Source organism: Miscanthus floridulus, chromosome 8 (assembly GCF_019320115.1).
Source record: "Miscanthus floridulus cultivar M001 chromosome 8, ASM1932011v1, whole genome shotgun sequence".
NCBI lineage: Eukaryota > Viridiplantae > Streptophyta > Magnoliopsida > Poales > Poaceae > Miscanthus > Miscanthus floridulus.
This window is the reverse complement of record NC_089587.1, coordinates 133,032,198-133,049,454: the sequence shown is the minus strand read 5'-3', so window position 1 is coordinate 133,049,454 and position 17,257 is coordinate 133,032,198.

Here is a 17,257-nt window from a genome sequence, read left to right as displayed (position 1 = left end):
AGCTTGTGGATGACCTAACTCAAATTGTGAGTGGCTGTGGGTGATTCACCGCGACGGAGTGTCAAAGAATCAACCCGTAGAGAGCACTTGATCCTTGCGTGGATCAAGGGGGAGCTACACCCTTGCGCGGGTGCTCCAACGAGGACTAGTGGGGAGTGGCGACTCTCTGATACCTTGGCAAAACATCACCGTGTTCCTCCTTCTCTCTTTACTTTGAGCATTTATTTTTAGCAATTCAATTCTTGTCATTTACATTCCTAGAATTACCATGCTAGAGTAGGATTGGAACTTCGGGTACTAAACTTTAGTGCGTTAGATCAATAGAAATACTTTCAAGGCACAAGGGGTTAATTGGGCTAACCGTAGAGTTTTATTTTTGCAAAGAAATTTAGAATTAGCCCAATTCATCCCCCCTCTTGGGCATCTTGATCCTTTCAGCATGAAATTTGTATAGTAGACTTTTGGGGTCATATGTAGGCTACTGTAATTTTCTCAGAATTTACTATGCACTTTTGATATATTTTCCTTATTTCAGCTTAGTGTCCAAATAAATTAATAAAGGCATTTAAACAATTTATTTGAGCTTGACCATTATGTTTTATAAAGTGTATATGATGTCTATGAACTGGTGATACCATTGGTTGTGCCCAAATTTGATTGCTTGTATGCAGTGAAATATTAATTGCTCTATAATTCAATTTTAGTGACTGTTTTGGCCAGTTTCTGTTGTTAAGTAAATTGCATAGGTAAAATGATGTTTTCCTTAAATCTTGTCAATAACAAAGTTGTAGATAACTTACTTATCTTTCTTGTGTCAAATTTTCATGACAATAGGCTAAATGGTTTGAGAGTTATAGCTGTTGGAAATTAGTCTCTAGAAGTGCTTATTCTTTGAAATTTCTGGATAGATTTGGGAAATTGCTTTGTTTGACCTTTATACCCATTGAATCATCATGAGATGACCATAACAAAGTTGTAGGAAGTTTTATAAGCTTTCTAGAAAGTTCAAGATCATAGTATTGGGTTGTGTAAAACTCTAGATATGGCCAAAATAAGTAGGTGTTGTTTACAACAGGAAATGACTAAGTCAATTGTAATAGTTTGTCTTATGTGATGCTTGTGTAGATGCTTAGGATAATGGAGATTAGTTGTTAGCTGTAGGTTCTAAGCCTCTTACTGATGATCAACAACTTTATCTTTGGTTACTAGAACTTGGTGAGTGTATGTTTCTTGTACTATAGAAGAGATATGCACCTACTCAGTAAAGATCAACTAGAAGAAAGTTATACATCTACTTGGTCAACGAATGTTAAACTTAACATACATCTTGCGGATAACCATGCTCATACATATACAATTTATCATATCATATCATCTCTTATGCATTCATGATACTCATTTGTGCATATACATGCAATAGGTTCCCCGGAAGGAGTGATGCTACTCAAGTTCGAACCCGAGCGTCAGGAGGAGCAATAGGCAGCCTAGGTGCAGGAGGTTTAGGCGGAAGGAGGAGTCAACGTGGAAGATCTTCCTAACTATCCTGACCACCAACCTTCCTCATTTCTAAAAGGCAAGCCTCAAAGCATTCTAAGCCTCCTATGTTTTCTAAATATCAACTTGAGTCCTTTTATGTTACTAAGGGTTGATTGGAACCACTTGTTGCATATACTTTCCTTGTCTAGACAAATATATCTTGAATCCTATGTAGGTCTAGGATTGAATATGCTTAGCCATACTTAACACGATAGAAGTTGGGTGATTTTCTAACACCTGCGGGATATAGGTAGATATCTGGTCATGGTTGGCTATAATTGCTATCGTGGAAATAACCATGTGTTGATAAATAAAAAGGAGACCAGGCAGGATTGTGATAGAGAAGCAACAAGGCATGGAGGTCTTGGTGCCTATTTATCCCTATCTGTGTCGGTTAAGGACCGATTCGGTGTATGTCCTCATATCATGTTGAATGCATGCCTAGCACTTAGCTAGCCGGATAACTCATTCCGACCACGAAGCTGAGTAGCTCAACTCGGGCAAGGACCCGGTAAGTGAAAGTGCGCACACTAGAGGAAGTAAGGATGTGTGGGGAGCTAGTGGTGTGAGTCCAAGGGCATGTCAAGCCTGAACTTCTTGGCAGATAGGTAGAATCCCTAAGGGTGCGGCGCTGCTTGGACCTATGACTATACCTAAATTGTACCAAAGGTGACCTGACATGACCAACGAGGGAAGTATGGGTTTGTGTTAGGAATAACTCCCCAGCTGGATGGAATTGATTCGAGTTGTTGTCTCTCCTAGGTAGTGAGAACTTGACTGAGCAGCGACAACGTAGCATTAATTGATGGAACTTGATGGTTATTATGATGCTCAAATTATTGCACCAGATATGGTTACTAATGCTTGTTAGCTTAATTAAGTGATTGCTTTAGTATAGGTGCTAATCTAGAGGTACTTAATTGAATAGGTATTCAATTTGATGTTAAAGATATTAAATCTCCAAGTTATGTTACTTAAGCTTTTATTCAAAATGTTGTCAAGCTAACTCCACCAATAAAGCCTTGCATACTCTTTGGTGTCATATTATTTATGGTTTAGGATAGCTAAGTCTAGCTGAGTGCATTCTTGTACTCAGGGTTTATTCCCTCTTGTTGTAGATGATATGATGTATCATGGGTAGTGTAAGAACTTCCTTCATCCTACCATGGATGAGGACTAAACCATGGGCATGGTACTCCAAAGATATCCTCTCTATTTTGCTTTTGCTAGAAATGACCGTGGTACTGGCATGTACTTGAACTAAGTGTGATGTTGATGTCAAACTACTTTGCTTCTGCTATTTAAACTTGGTTTGTAATAACTATGTGAACTCCGATGTATGTGAGATAATTGTGAACTATTTGTGAACTGTGATGCAACATGTGACTGGTTATGTTGAATCATGTATGATCTTGGTTTGTATGTTGGTTTGTTTGACATCCTTCATGATTTCATCAGACTATCGGGTTTATATGGGCTCAAGTATGATAGTTTGATCGCTTCGGTGATTGCTATTGTACTTGTGCTCTTATAAATTGGACGGTTCTATTACAGGGCTAGCGTGGGAGAGGGGCCATGGTGCATCGGGTGAGGGAGGCCACAGTACGTGGCTGATAGTGAGTTTGGATGGGTGGGAATGAAACCCTAATTGGCCAAGTGCGGTATATATACATAGAGCACACTATCAGGCCAAGATGGGCAATTTGGGCTTTGAGATGGGCCAGTATTATTCGAGGTGGGATTTATATTATGCCCACCTCAGTTAATGTATTAATCGAGGTGTTTATGTTAGAACAGCTGCCTCGGTTAATCGATATTAACCAAGACGGGCATTTTAAGGTGCCTGCCTTGGTTAATCGATTTTGCGAGGCGATTGTTGTAACTGCCTCGGTTAATAAAAAATGACCACCTTGGTTAATCCCATGCATTAACTGAGGTGGTTGAAATTCTTGTCTACCTCTAAGACCTATTTTAAAATGCCTCACAAAAGATTTTTTGTAGTAGTGAAGTCACATTCGTCGTCGGGACCGCTTCACCACCTTCAACCTTCCTCAACCACCGTCGGGCAATGTTATCGTTGTCAGCACTGCTATTGGACCATTGGAGCACAAGGGAGAGAACAAATGTAGCAACATCATGGCCTACCATGGTGGAGCCCTCAAGCATGTTGAGCCACAGCATGAGCGTGCTACGGTCTTCCAAGAAGACAGCGCACATCCCGGCATAGAAGCAGGCCTCTAGCTTGTTGACGCTAGCAAGCCTGGCGATGAGCTTGGCATGGTAATCATGGTCATATAACCTATCCTAGGTCCCAAGTTGTATCCCACGTAGTAGCACCCACCATAATGGTTTGCTCCGTCCTACTATGGCATCGTCGCACACCCTATGCATCTACGAACAGGTTGCCCGCAGGCTGCCAACATCTTCCATGGGATCCGCTGCAGCCACTGCGACATGGCTAGCAATATCAATAGCCACATCCATTAGGATCATCTCCATGGAACAATGACATGCGTGGCAGCTGCAAAAGATAGATCTTCGGGTCGAGGAGTGACATCATGGCAGAGTGGAGCACTAGGGAGGGGTGTCAGAGTGAAGCAAGGTGAGTTCCAAAAGACCCTCTATGGATTTTATGATCGCTCTGTTCTTGAAGGTTCCATGGCGCGGGGATGTCGAATATCTTGGGGAAGTCAATCATCTTAGAATTTGTGAAACTTTTATGTTAATGGAATGGCCTCTTACCTTCCATTAGCTGAATTTACTTTCCACACTGCTCGAGAAATCTACCAGCGCTCCCACTACGGTTATAAATTATCTTGTGTGAAATGTCTTTTCCAAGATTGACTTTGTGAACCACTAGCGTTCCTCTAGATCAACCTCCCTATGATTTGTATTTTTCTTTTCATTATTTTTTTGCACTATAGGCGATGCATACCACACAAGCTTCTACCCTCTTAGGCCAAATTAGAATTGTTCTTTTTGTTCTAAAGGTGATGCTCTGCTAGTACTAGCTGTCAAACCTAGCGATGATCCAAACTGGTCATTCCCAAGCACTAATCTTAATTATTTGGGCTAAAACCCACTTAAGAAAACATTCACCAAAGTAGCCGATGATAACTTAAAAGTTAAATTATCCATCATGAGATCTTTAAAGTCATCAGATGTCAAATCTTTTTGTAATATCACGCATTTAAATCCATTGATAGGAATTTACTTTCTACACTGCTTTGCTTCTATGCCTGGCTTGGTGCTAGAATACGAGCCAAGCTCTCTTCTCTCTCCTCTCTTCTCTCCTCCATATCAGCAAAAATGCTAACTAGCTTGGCTATAATCCTATTATTATACTTGCTCTTAGTGTTCATCACCTATCATAAGGAGGTCTCCGGGTGGTATTGGACCTAGCCACCGATGGTGGAACTGTGCATTCACTGCCACTTAGTTGCAAAATTTCCAATCCCATGTTTGAACCCTCCTGCATGTTAACTGTTGAAAGTTCAATTCCCATGTGCCATAGAAGTTATGTAGAGAGCAAGCAACCCCTACCCCAACATCCCCCTTACCCCCCCACCACCGTTGCCCTCCCGTCGCCCCACACACACATAGCTTTTCTTTTCCTCATTGCTGCTGTTCGTCATCGCCGCTCCTGCTCGTTAGCACTGCTCAGCTCTTGCTCCGTGCCGGCGCACATCGCCAGCTTGGCCGCATAGATCCACCGGTGAATGAGCTGCTGCTATCACCGGTGTTGCCACTCATGCTCACTACCGCTAGATCCAAAGGCAAGTGTAATAAGGCCTTACTTGCATCGCCATCCCTTTTCCTTGAACCTCATCCCCTTACTAATGTTTATTGATGCAATTCCATGGTAGGGCGGCCTCATCTCTTTGGCTAGTGGTGTCCTTCTAGATGAAGGAGGCCTGCAACATGAGGAACACAGTGGACAGCCTCTCAGATGATGTGCTTGCTGACATCTTCAGCTACCTCCCTGCCTAGTCCTTGTGCTCCTACAAGTGTGTCTATCGCTCCTGGAAGCACGTCATCTCTGACTCCTATCAACGTAAGAGGCTTTCATAGACTATCATCGGCCTCTTCTATGGCAGCTAATGGAAGGGCAATCACCACTTCACCAGCATCACCGATGAATGGCCCTCCTTGTCCTTCTTGCCCTTCCCACTTAAAAAAGTCCTAGTCTTAGATTGTTGCAGTAGCCTCGTCCTTTGCTGGTGTGCTGGGCCTAATGGATTACGTCGCTATGTTGTCTACATTCCGGTGACCCACAAATGGCATGTACTGCCGCGTAGCATCCATTTTGTTGGTCAGGCTCACTTAGGTTTTGACCCAACATCCTCGCACTTCCATGTGATTGAATTTGTTAAGGTGGAGGGTGCATGCATAGGTGTGGAGATCTACTCATCTAAAACTACAGCATGGATCTTTAAGGAATCTGAATGGGGCAAGGGTAGTATTGTTCTATGTTCAAAATCGAGAAGTGTTTTTCTTAATGGTTTTATACACATGCTTGAGTACTCTACGATAGTTGCTGTGGATATGGAGGGAAATACATGGAGGACAATTCATAAACTAGGTGGTGCTGAAATGTCCATCCATCAAGCTCGTGGTCACCCATGTGTGTGCTCTGCTGATTTTTGCAATAGGTCTTGGCTTTTAGTGTGGATACTTGAAGACTATGGTACTGATAACTGGAGTTTGAAGCATGTTGTGGACACAGAGCAACTATTTGGACATGTGAATATTAAAGTTGGTTTTGATCTTTGTGATGAGGAGTATAGAGTGATTATAGTTCACCTAGAATGGAATTTCATTTTCCTTATTGGGAAGGATAGAGCATTGATTGCATATGACATGGACCGTAGAAAGGTTCATGTCATCCATGCCCATGTCATCTGCTTTTGTAGATCAAGAGGGAGTTTCCATATGAACAGGCCTTACTATCATCCTTATGTTCCCTTGTTCATGGAGTCTTTAGTAGAGCAGTAAAGGTGCATTTACTGCATTTCGTCATCATGATAGTCTATGTTTAGGTAGGGAGTTGTTTTCATTCTATCTATGTATAGGCCAATTTTGGCTTATTAACTAAATGAATGGTATGTTCAATATTATTAATTTTCTTGCTTTGTTAAGGTTGTGGATTAGAGATGAATAAGAGGGGTTCCATGGTGCATTGGCTAGCAATTCGAAGGATGTAGTAATTATATTCATTTTGCCTTGCAAGCAGGAGTGCCACATAGAAGGAGCATAGCTACATCATTTCGCTATGTAAGTCTATATAGATCAGTACCTTTAGTACGCTCTATGTACTGCTTGTGTTAGGACATCAGTTGAGAAAGATGTTATGGAAGCGTCCATTGTTATTGTAAAAAGTACTCTTGTTTGTGAACATGATTTATGGATGTAATGATTATATATCTATATGCTTTGTGTTCATGAAGCTATTAAGGGCCCAGCTAAATTAGTAACTATTGTGAAACCAGATGAAATTTTGTCACTGTTGCTATACGTATGATGCAGAAGGGATCAAAAGTATATCACCGCTGAATCCTTTAGTAACCTGACACCGACTAAATGATCATCAAAGGCGGATCATGGTGCAAGGCGATGGTGACCATGACCTTTGTACTGGCGGATCATATGCTATAGCAATGGTGGTGTTAACCTATACATAGGTGAATCTGGAATACTGAAAGTTGGGTCAAAGTAAATGGCAATGGTGCTAGTGACCACTACACATGCGATTGATGTGCCCACACGATGGTTTTGATAGCCTCGACATAGGTGGATCATTTGCCAATGTGGCGGTGTTAGTGCACATCCATGGTCGAGTCATGCTCCAATGGGACAGAAGTAAGGACCTAATCATGGCTAGATCATAAGCCAATTGGTGGTGTTAGTGTACACCGTAGTGGGTCCCAGATACCGATGATGAAGGCTATGACCATCCTATCGTTAGCTTACCGCCGAGGCCAAAATTGGACTAGGATGGGGGTTACAACGTGACTATGAAAGGTGCGAGTGCAGTAGTGATGACCAAGCCTTCTATGCCATGACTAATCCATGCTAGACTTAATGAAAAAGCATGCTGACAATTGAGCTTCACTAGCATTGAAATCAACCAAGTATAGATTCTCATATCTAAATCCTTGAATATTAAGTTAGAGCCATCTACACTTATGATCTCTACATCATCTACTCCAAATATGCACCTCAAATTAACATTGATCATGGCTCTGATACCACTTGAAAGGTCCTAATGGCTAGAGGGGGTGAATAGCCTATAAAAATTTCTACAACAACACTAAGCCAAGTGGTTAGACAAATATGAGGAGAAGCAAGTTTTGCGCTAGCCTACTAAAATTCCAAGCCACCTACTACAATTCTAGTTTCTATAGTCCCAAAGCACACAAAGGCTAGGTCACAACCACTAAGTTAGTGAGCTCTCAAAGACTAACTAATGAGCCTCACTAACCACACTAGACAAGACACAAGCTAGCTCTCAAAACTAGTTACACAAAAGGGCTTAGCTACACTAAGAAATTAAATACAAGGTAGGGTAGTGGAGGTATACCGCCATAGCAAGAGATGATCAATGAATTCACAAGAAATCCTAGAGACAAGATGACACAATGATTTTTCTCCAAGGTTCACTTGCTTGTCAGCAAGCTAGTCCCTATTATGGCGATACACTCACTTCGAGGTTCACACGCTAATAGATATCACACGCCTAACCCGCAATCGGGTGCTGCACAACCAACACAAGATGAGGATCCACAATCCACTAGAGTTGCCTTTGGCGCTCTGTTGGGGAAGGCACAAGAACCCCTCACAAATCACCGAGAGATGGACATGAACAATCACCAACTCATGCCAATGCTCCTCCACTGCTCTAAGCCATCTAGGTGGTGACAACCACAAAGAGTAACAAGAACTCTGCAGCTCCAACGATCCCTAAGTGCCACTAGATTCAATCTCTCAAGCAAATGCACTAGGAATCACTCCCAATTTCACTATAATGATAAATCAATGATGGAGATGAGTGGGAGGAGTTTGCTTAGTCTCACAAGGATGTCTAGGATGTCAAAATGCCAAGAGAGTGAGCCAAGGGATGGCCAAGGTCTATTTAAAGACCCCTAAGAAAATCCCACAGTTACGCACTTCGGGAGTGACTGGACTCACCCTAGAGTCCGGTTAGGTGCGTCTAGTCACACCTACCAGCGAGCACCATGTCTTGCCTATTTTAATTCAACCATTATTGCCTTTGCATGCTTGGACATGTTAGTGACCAGACACACCGCTTGAAGGATCGAACTCAGAACCTCATCAGTGTCAGATCGACTCTCGTAAGGCACCAGAGATGATTTTTAAGGACCAGACGCGTCAGGTCACTAGGGACAAGATGCACCACAGGGTCTGGTCAAAACAAGCCTCACATAGTGTAAAACCCTTGTGTTAAGCATTGCATTTGGCACTTGCATTTCATGAGCATAAGCTTCCAAGCATTCATGAACATGAGCAAGTGAAGTTTCATTTCATTCACCTTCTCTTTATTACATGTGATGTTGCTTATATACTTACATATGCTTGTGATCATGTGTGACCAATGTGAGCGATGTTTATGAGATCACAAAAACACCTTATACATATCTAGGATGGAAAATGGAATAATGTTTGTATTCATGACATGGGCCAAATTTGCTTCTAAGTCCTAGTTTACTCATAATGTCATTTTTCATGATCATACTTTGACCAAAGTTGAACTATAGTATAGAGTATTTGCATGGTAGTGCACCCTTAATAAAAGTTGTAGCTTATCTTATGTGGAACAAACTTTGTTCAAGGGTCATGAGCTAATTTAGTGCCTAACATGGTCAAATAGGGCCCACAAGAATCAACAAAATGCTATTTTGAGACAAATATTTTGCCAAGTCTAGAAGTTGTTTTCAGTTTCAATGTGACCTACTTTGGAACTTTGCATTTTGAAAACCAGTGAGAATTTGGCAATGCTTCTTAAAGCAAAGTAGTACTACTCACATAGCTCTACAACTTTCACTAATACTATTTTTGCTGATTCGCCATGGATTAGGAGATAAGGGTTAGTGAACAGGGCTATTTCAGTCAACCTGATGGCCTTTTCAAACCGGCCGGACACGCGTCGGTCATGGCTGACTAGCTCAGACACTGCACACCATGTGTCACCACTCACTTGCCCATGTGTCACTGTGTCAAGAGGGAGAGTGAGCCGGCTGCTTCCCATTTCCAGTCACTCACGCCCCTCACTCTCTTCCTCTTCCTCGCCGCGTAAGCAGAGCAAGCAGCCGTGCTGTCGCCATTGCCGAGCCTCTGCTGGCAGCGCACGCTATCCTCACCGCACCACCATCTAATTCATCATGCCCATAGCTCTGCCAGCATCTCCACCTCCCTGACCCACCATTGTAGCCGTCTAAGCCTGGGTGAGGACACATTGTGTGTCACCGTCGCTGCCATGGCCATAGAGCACCACCGAGCTCTGAGCTCATCATGGCTAGCTATCTCCACTACTCCTCCTTCCTCCTTCTTCCTTGGTCCATCATCATCTTAGGTCACATAAGCACACACCATAGCCAGTTTAACTACTACCACTACCATCGTGCGGGAACGTGCGGCCACACCGCGCGTGCCCGCTATGGCCGTGAGCTCAAGCTCACTGTGGCCAGCACCAACTAGACCCGTCTTCCCCATCCTATGTTTGTCTCTACACTGTCGTGACCCATAGGACCTTCTCCTATGATGGAGACCCATCACCAACCACCATATTGTTAGAATGGCAAGTGCCGCCTTGTGCGCTGTGTGCCGCCGTGCCACCACGCACGTGGCCGGAGCTCACCGCCGCTTCACCATGGCTTGATCCACACCGTAGAGCTCTACTAGGGTTTGTAGAAGCCGTAGCTATGCTTGCTTGGTCACATCTTTACTGGAGTCAGTGAGCCCACCACCGCGCATCACCGCCGAGCCACCATGCTCACCGGCGAGGTCACTCTAGTGATGCGCTAATTCAATCATGGGTACTAGTCGACGCGGGGTGTCAAGGGGAGCACGTCGGTGGTGACCTGACCGCCGGTGAGATATGGCCGGTCAAACACCACGCCCTGCTCCTATGTCACTGATGTGTGGGTCACATTAACCATGGGCCCCTGCTGTCAGCCGCAGTGGATGTATAGACCGGCTGTATGTAGTATATTTCAAATTTTTGAGTGATTTTCTTTATTTGTTTTCAAAGATTTTGTAGCAAACTTACAAAAATCATATCTAGAGTTAGGAGTGTCCAAATGAGGTGATCCAAATTTTGTTGGATTTATCATAAAGTATGATATTTGATAAAAATATGAAACCTACTGTATGGAGTAGTTTTCTATGTGAATTAAATTAGGCTAGTTAAGTGCATTTAAGATAGTTTCTATCTTATAAAATGCATAACTCGAGCTAGGGAAGTGATAAAAATGTGATTCTCATTTTGTTGGTCTTCTGTTGACATTCTCTAGCTAGGAAAAATACTAAACCTACAGTAGGCATAATTGAAACATGGTCTTACTATTTAACCTTGATTAATTGCTAGTTTTTGGTGAAATTAATTGGGTAGATATACATAACTTATGATCATGAAAATTTTTACACAGTGTTCTTGTACTAGTATGAAAGTAGAAAAAATATGAAATCTGTTGTTTGACACTTTTCACCAGGCTAAACTATTTTTGCTATTATAAGCCTATTCAACTTATCATTTTTTGTAGAGGTGGCTACACTTATCCAAATGGAATGAAATTTGTATAGTAGACTATTGGGGTCATGTTTAAGCTACTTTAATTTTCTTAGAGATTATTGAGCACTAGAAATAATTATCCTTTAAATCACCTTATTATATAAGGAAGTTAATAAATACACATAAGTAAATTATTTGGGCTTAACCATGATGTTTTCTATGGTGCTTGTGATGCATATGATCTGTTGATATTAGTAGTTGTTCTTGGAATTAATTGGTTATAAGCAATTAGTTAATTATTGCTTTATAATTCAACCTGATGTTTGCATGAGTAGTTTCCGTTGTGGTGACAAATTCATGATGATAATGATCTTTTCTACGAAACTTGTCAATAACAAAGTTGTAGATAACTTACTCTTCTAGCTTGTCCAAAAATTTCTTGGTCATAGGACTTATGGTTTGAAAATTATAGCTTTTAAAAGTCTACTATTAGATTTGCTTGTCCTCTAGATAGATCTAAAAGATTGAATTGTTTGACTTCGATAGCTACTGAGTCATCTTAAGAGGATTATAAGAAAGTTGTATACAATTTTATAAGATTTTGAGAAAGTCTGAGATCATATTATGTGGATGTGTAAAACTCCAGTTATGGTCAAAACAAGTGGCTGTTGTTTTGTAATCTAGAAATTGCTTAAATGGAAATTTATTTAATTACTAGAGAGGAGATATGCACCTACTCAGTAAAAAAAATTTATCTCGTTATCACTTTAATACATTATTGTTAAGGACACTTTTGGGTATGCATTTTATCATATCACATCATCCATGCCATTATCTATGCATCCATGATATCTTATTTCATGCTCATACATATAGGATCACCCGAAGGAGTAACGCTACTAGAATTCGAAGAAGAGGTAGAGGAGAATTAGGAGACACCACAGCCAAACACTCCCAAAGGTGAGGAGCCAGCTACTGAGGAACTTATAGAGTGCCCTGACCATTGACCCACTTCTTTTCTAAAAGATAAGCCCTAGAGCATTTTAAGCCTCCTATGTTTTATAAAATATCACTTGAGTTTTTTATGTTTGATGCATTAGATTATAAGAGTTGATTGGAAAAACTTGATGCATAGAACTACCTTGTCTAGAAATATACCTTGAATCCTAAGTAGGTCTAAGATCGAATAACTGCTTAGCAATGCTTAGCTCGATAGAAGTCGGGTGATTTCCTGTCTCCTATAAGATATAGGTGGGCATTGAACCACGGTTGGCTATATTTGCTATCGTATAAAAGAACCATGGGATGTTGTAAATCAAGGTCAGATGGAGTCTATGTTGTAGGTTGACTCATGTGATTCTGTCTGCGCTAATTAAGGACCGCATCGTTGTTGGTCCTCGGTCATTTTGAACGCATGCCTCTCACTTAGCTGGTCGGATAACTTGTTTTGAGCATGAAGTCAAGTAACTCAACTCAGGCCAGGTCTCATTCTGTTAGAGTGCGCATAGTGGAGGTAATAAGGATGTGCGGGGAGCCGGTGTGAGGCCAAGGATAGGTTAGAGTCCTAATCGACCAGACATTCGATAGTCTCCCTGATTGTGCAGCGTTGATCGATCCCATGAATTGGAGCTAACATGTACCAAAGGTGACCATTGATCCGTCTACCTAGGTTTGTGTTAGGAATACTGCCTAGTTGGTTGCAATCGATTCGAATTGTCATCTCTCCTAGATAGTGAGAAACTTTACTGAGCTTCCTTCTATCATAGTGATAATGGCAAGTGGAATGGTTCTGAGAATGATATAATAAATTGCTATGGTTAGTATTGTTCTGTCACTACTAATATACCACATGTTTGGCATAGGTTAGTTGCTAATCTATAGATGAATAGTTATAATTAATTAACTTGATGACTGAATTATAAAATGTATAGCTCAACTAGTAGCTTTTATGCAAAATGTTGTCAAGCTAGCTCAACTTATAAAGCCTTGCATGATCCTTAGAGTCACTTTATTTTTGGTTTATCATGGGTAAGTCTAGCTGGGTACCTTCTTGTACTTAGGGTTTATTTCCCACTTGTTGCAGATAATATAGTCTTTCATGGCTATTGTAATAATTGCTTCTATCCCGCTATGGAAGAGGAGTAAGCTAGGGCACGGTGCTTCTATTTATATATCTAATCTATTATGCTTTTGTGGGTTGTGATCACAGACCAGCAAGTATTTGAACAATGGTGTGAGATGTTGGTTTAAAAACTACTTTGCTTCCGCTACTACTTTATTTGAACTTGGTTTGTAATAACTTTAATTGTACTCTGATGTATGGCAATGTATTTTTGAACTCTATGTAACGTGTGGCATATATGTTGAATCATGTACGATCATGGTTGTATGTTGGTGACGAATCAAGACCCTTTGTGGTACTCAATGGACTACTAGGTTTATATGGGCTCAAGTATGATAGTGCGACCGCATGCGGGATGCCATTGAACTTGTGCTCTGATAAATTGGATGGTTCGGTTATAGCTGGCATCAAAGCAAGATTCAACTTTATTGCCATATGTGTATTTAAAACAAAAGTCTTTGTTTTACAAAAACTAGTTTTAGCAACTTATAGTAATATATATATGTTCAAATTTTAAATTTGAACCTAAGGTGTGCCAATGATCATTTCCCTTATGCCCAGTTAAGGATTTTAGGTAGCTAAATAAGTACTAACATGGGGTTTTTTGTTTTCGTTGTCCATACGGTGTGCTATTGTATGGATGCCATTCACTTGAGTGGTAATGTATGGATCAAATGCCTCTACGCCCAAGGTAAGATGATGAGTGGCATGACCACAAGTTGTGAGCATGCGGTCTAAGGGGAGAGGTAGCTTTGATATTGAAGTATATATATGTCTCATATATATACTAAGGTATTTAACTATGGGTTAGCTTTGGTATGGCTATGTATGCATATTTATAGGTGTGTATGGGACGTATTTACTTTTGAGTAGCTTTGATACGGAAGTATATATGGGTATATATATATATGGAAGTACTTAGCTTGCAACCTAGAGCCTAGATTTTCATTTCTGCATATATAATTGTGGGGTTGGGCTGAAATGAAATTCTTGTGTAGGTACGCTAACAACGAAACATGTAGCCCGACTAGTTACATTTATATATGAGAGAATGTATGTATGACACTGTGTATGTCGCTAGAAGTTTCAATTTTCCTAAGTTTGTGAGGACGTATGGAACGTGCATGCATCATGATAAATAATACATTACATACTTTCATTGTTGCTCCCCTTATAAGTTTCTTATTTGGATAAGTTTTTATTATAACGTTGTTCTCATGAGAGTGGCACCATTTTGCTATAGATGGTAGCATTAGCTGGGAGTGAGACTTTCCTAGAGATGTTCGGTACCCCTACCTTGCTCTGGAGGGTACTGCATTTTGTGGGGTATACCTAACCGCCCCGCTATTTTAGGAATGAGGGATATTTGGAGGGCAGCCATGGTATGAGGAGCAAGTGTCCATCCTAGCTTGTACATGGGCACCACAATACTAGGGCTAGAAAGCAGAGTCTAAGAGAAAAACCCCTTAGGAAGGCGCTCAAGTGGCAGCCTTTGAGATCTTGAGCACACTTTGTTAGTAGCATGGTGATTCAATCACCAACAGTGCAGCAGGGTCTATTCCTCTGGTGCATCTAGCTATGGTAGTTAGGAGGCAGCATGATCGCATTTCTATGGTGCAGGACTGTGATGAGCGAGAATAGAGCTCGAGTCCTGCTATGAGTGCTATGTTTGCTATCATGCAGATGTTTTATGCCCTAGAGGACACCTACTATTTCTAGCAAGAGTCTTATAACATATGTGTGAACAAGCTCATGGAAGCTAGGGAAGTATAGTGAAGGCTGAAGAATCGTGTGAATAAGCACAAGAAGATATCTAGGGAGGCTCTTTGGGACACTGTTGATGCTCATACAACATTGGGAGCCCTCCAAACTCAGATGGAGAATGTTGTTGCAGATAGGAACGCAGCATAGGCAGAGGCACGGACCTCTCATGCTCAGAGGGTGTAGGCCATCCAGCAGATGGATGAGGCCTACCATCTAGGAGAGGCTAGAGAAGAGGCTAAGAGTAGGACTATGGTTCTGGCTAGATGACTAGAGAATACTACCGTCGGAGGGAGGCAGAGTACCGATGTCAGATTTAGGAGCACCAACCATTACGGAGCTTCAGCATGATGTTCATCACCTCAACAACATCATTAATCCTATTACTCCCCTAGTAGCCACGGAAGAAGAAGAGGAAGATTTGGAAATGTTTGTGGAAGATGACAGTTGGGAAGAGGAAGAGGAAGAACAACTTGTGCCTATGGACAATGACGAGGCAAATGCTGTGTCCAGTGTTGACAGTGACCACTCCGAGGCATAACTTAGCTAGATGAAGTTCTCGGCTTGCTAAAGATGGTGGATAACCGCCAGTGGGCTCGGTGACTCTATATAGTGTTCTTATCTATATGCTTTTATTAGAGGAAGTCACATATGCTAGCAATGTATTTGAAACTTATTTTATTGTAATCAATTGAAAGTTATGTTGTTTTCACTAATCGGTTTTGAAACCCAAACTTGTATTATTATTTATGAACTCATTGTAAACATTATTTCTGCTGCAACTTCGTGTATATGATGTGTATTTGCTTAATCGTGCGATCTTGGTTGTGATGTTGATTTACCAAGGTCCTTCATGACACTCGGTGGACTACCGGGTTTATATAAGTGAAAATATGTGCACGTCAACATATTAAATGGGGATAGCCATACTTGAGCTTGTATGAATTGGGTGATTCTGTCATAGCTGCTATCGGAGCAGGATTAAGCATAATACTGCCATGTACATGGGTTTTAAAACAAAGTTTTGGTTTTAAAAGCCTATTTAGACTAAAACTTTAGCTATAGGCAAATTTATCAAAACTAATTTGCAAAACTATGCTAGCGACAACCTCTAGTTAAGCCCAATTAAGGACTACTAGGTGGCTAAGTAAATTGATACTAACAATGGGGGATTTACTTTATTGCAATTTTTATTTTCATCGACCATACGGCGTGCTATTGTATGGATGCCATTCACTTGAGTGGTAATGTATGGATCAAATGCCTCTACGCCCAAGGTAAGATGATGAGTGGCATGACCACAAGTTGTGAGCATGCAGTCTAAGGAAAGAGGTAGCTTTGATACTAAAGTATATATATCCTATATATACAGAGGTATTTAATTGTGGGTTAGCTTTGGTATGGCTATATATGCATATTCTATATGTATGTATAGACATATTTACTGATGGGTAGCTTTGATACGAAAGTATATATATAGTCGGTATATATATACAGAAGTATTTAGCATGAAATCTAGAGACCAGACTTTTATTCTCGCATATGTATGTGTGGGGTTGGGCTGAAATGAAATCTTTCTGCAGGTATGCTAACCATGAATACATAGATTGAATGTAGCTGACGACTAGCTATATATCGAGAGAGCACATGTTATGCCACTGACATAGAACGTGATTGCCACCTTAGGCTGGCAATTTGGTGAGGACAAATAGGATGAGCATGCATCATGATTGTTGCTTGTGCATAAACATGCTCCTCTCACCCTTGTTCTATTAATGGATAACTCGTCGTAACCCTATGGTCATGTTGTGCATGACCGAAAACTAAGTTGCTAAATATAAGTAAAACTCATTTTGAAGAGATGTACACCTACTCAGTAAAAGGAAATAAAAGATAACAATACCTTGCCACCATATTTTGCATGTTATGTGTAGTTGTGTTGCTGGAGATGATTGCTCGTTATGTGCGAGCTTGGTGCTTAGTAATAGTCACTTAAGCTAATTGGATTGAGTGTTTCAAATGCTTGCTTAAGACCATGATGTATGTGTGGATGCTTTGTTACCTAGGTAGTATCATAGTCATTACCCCTT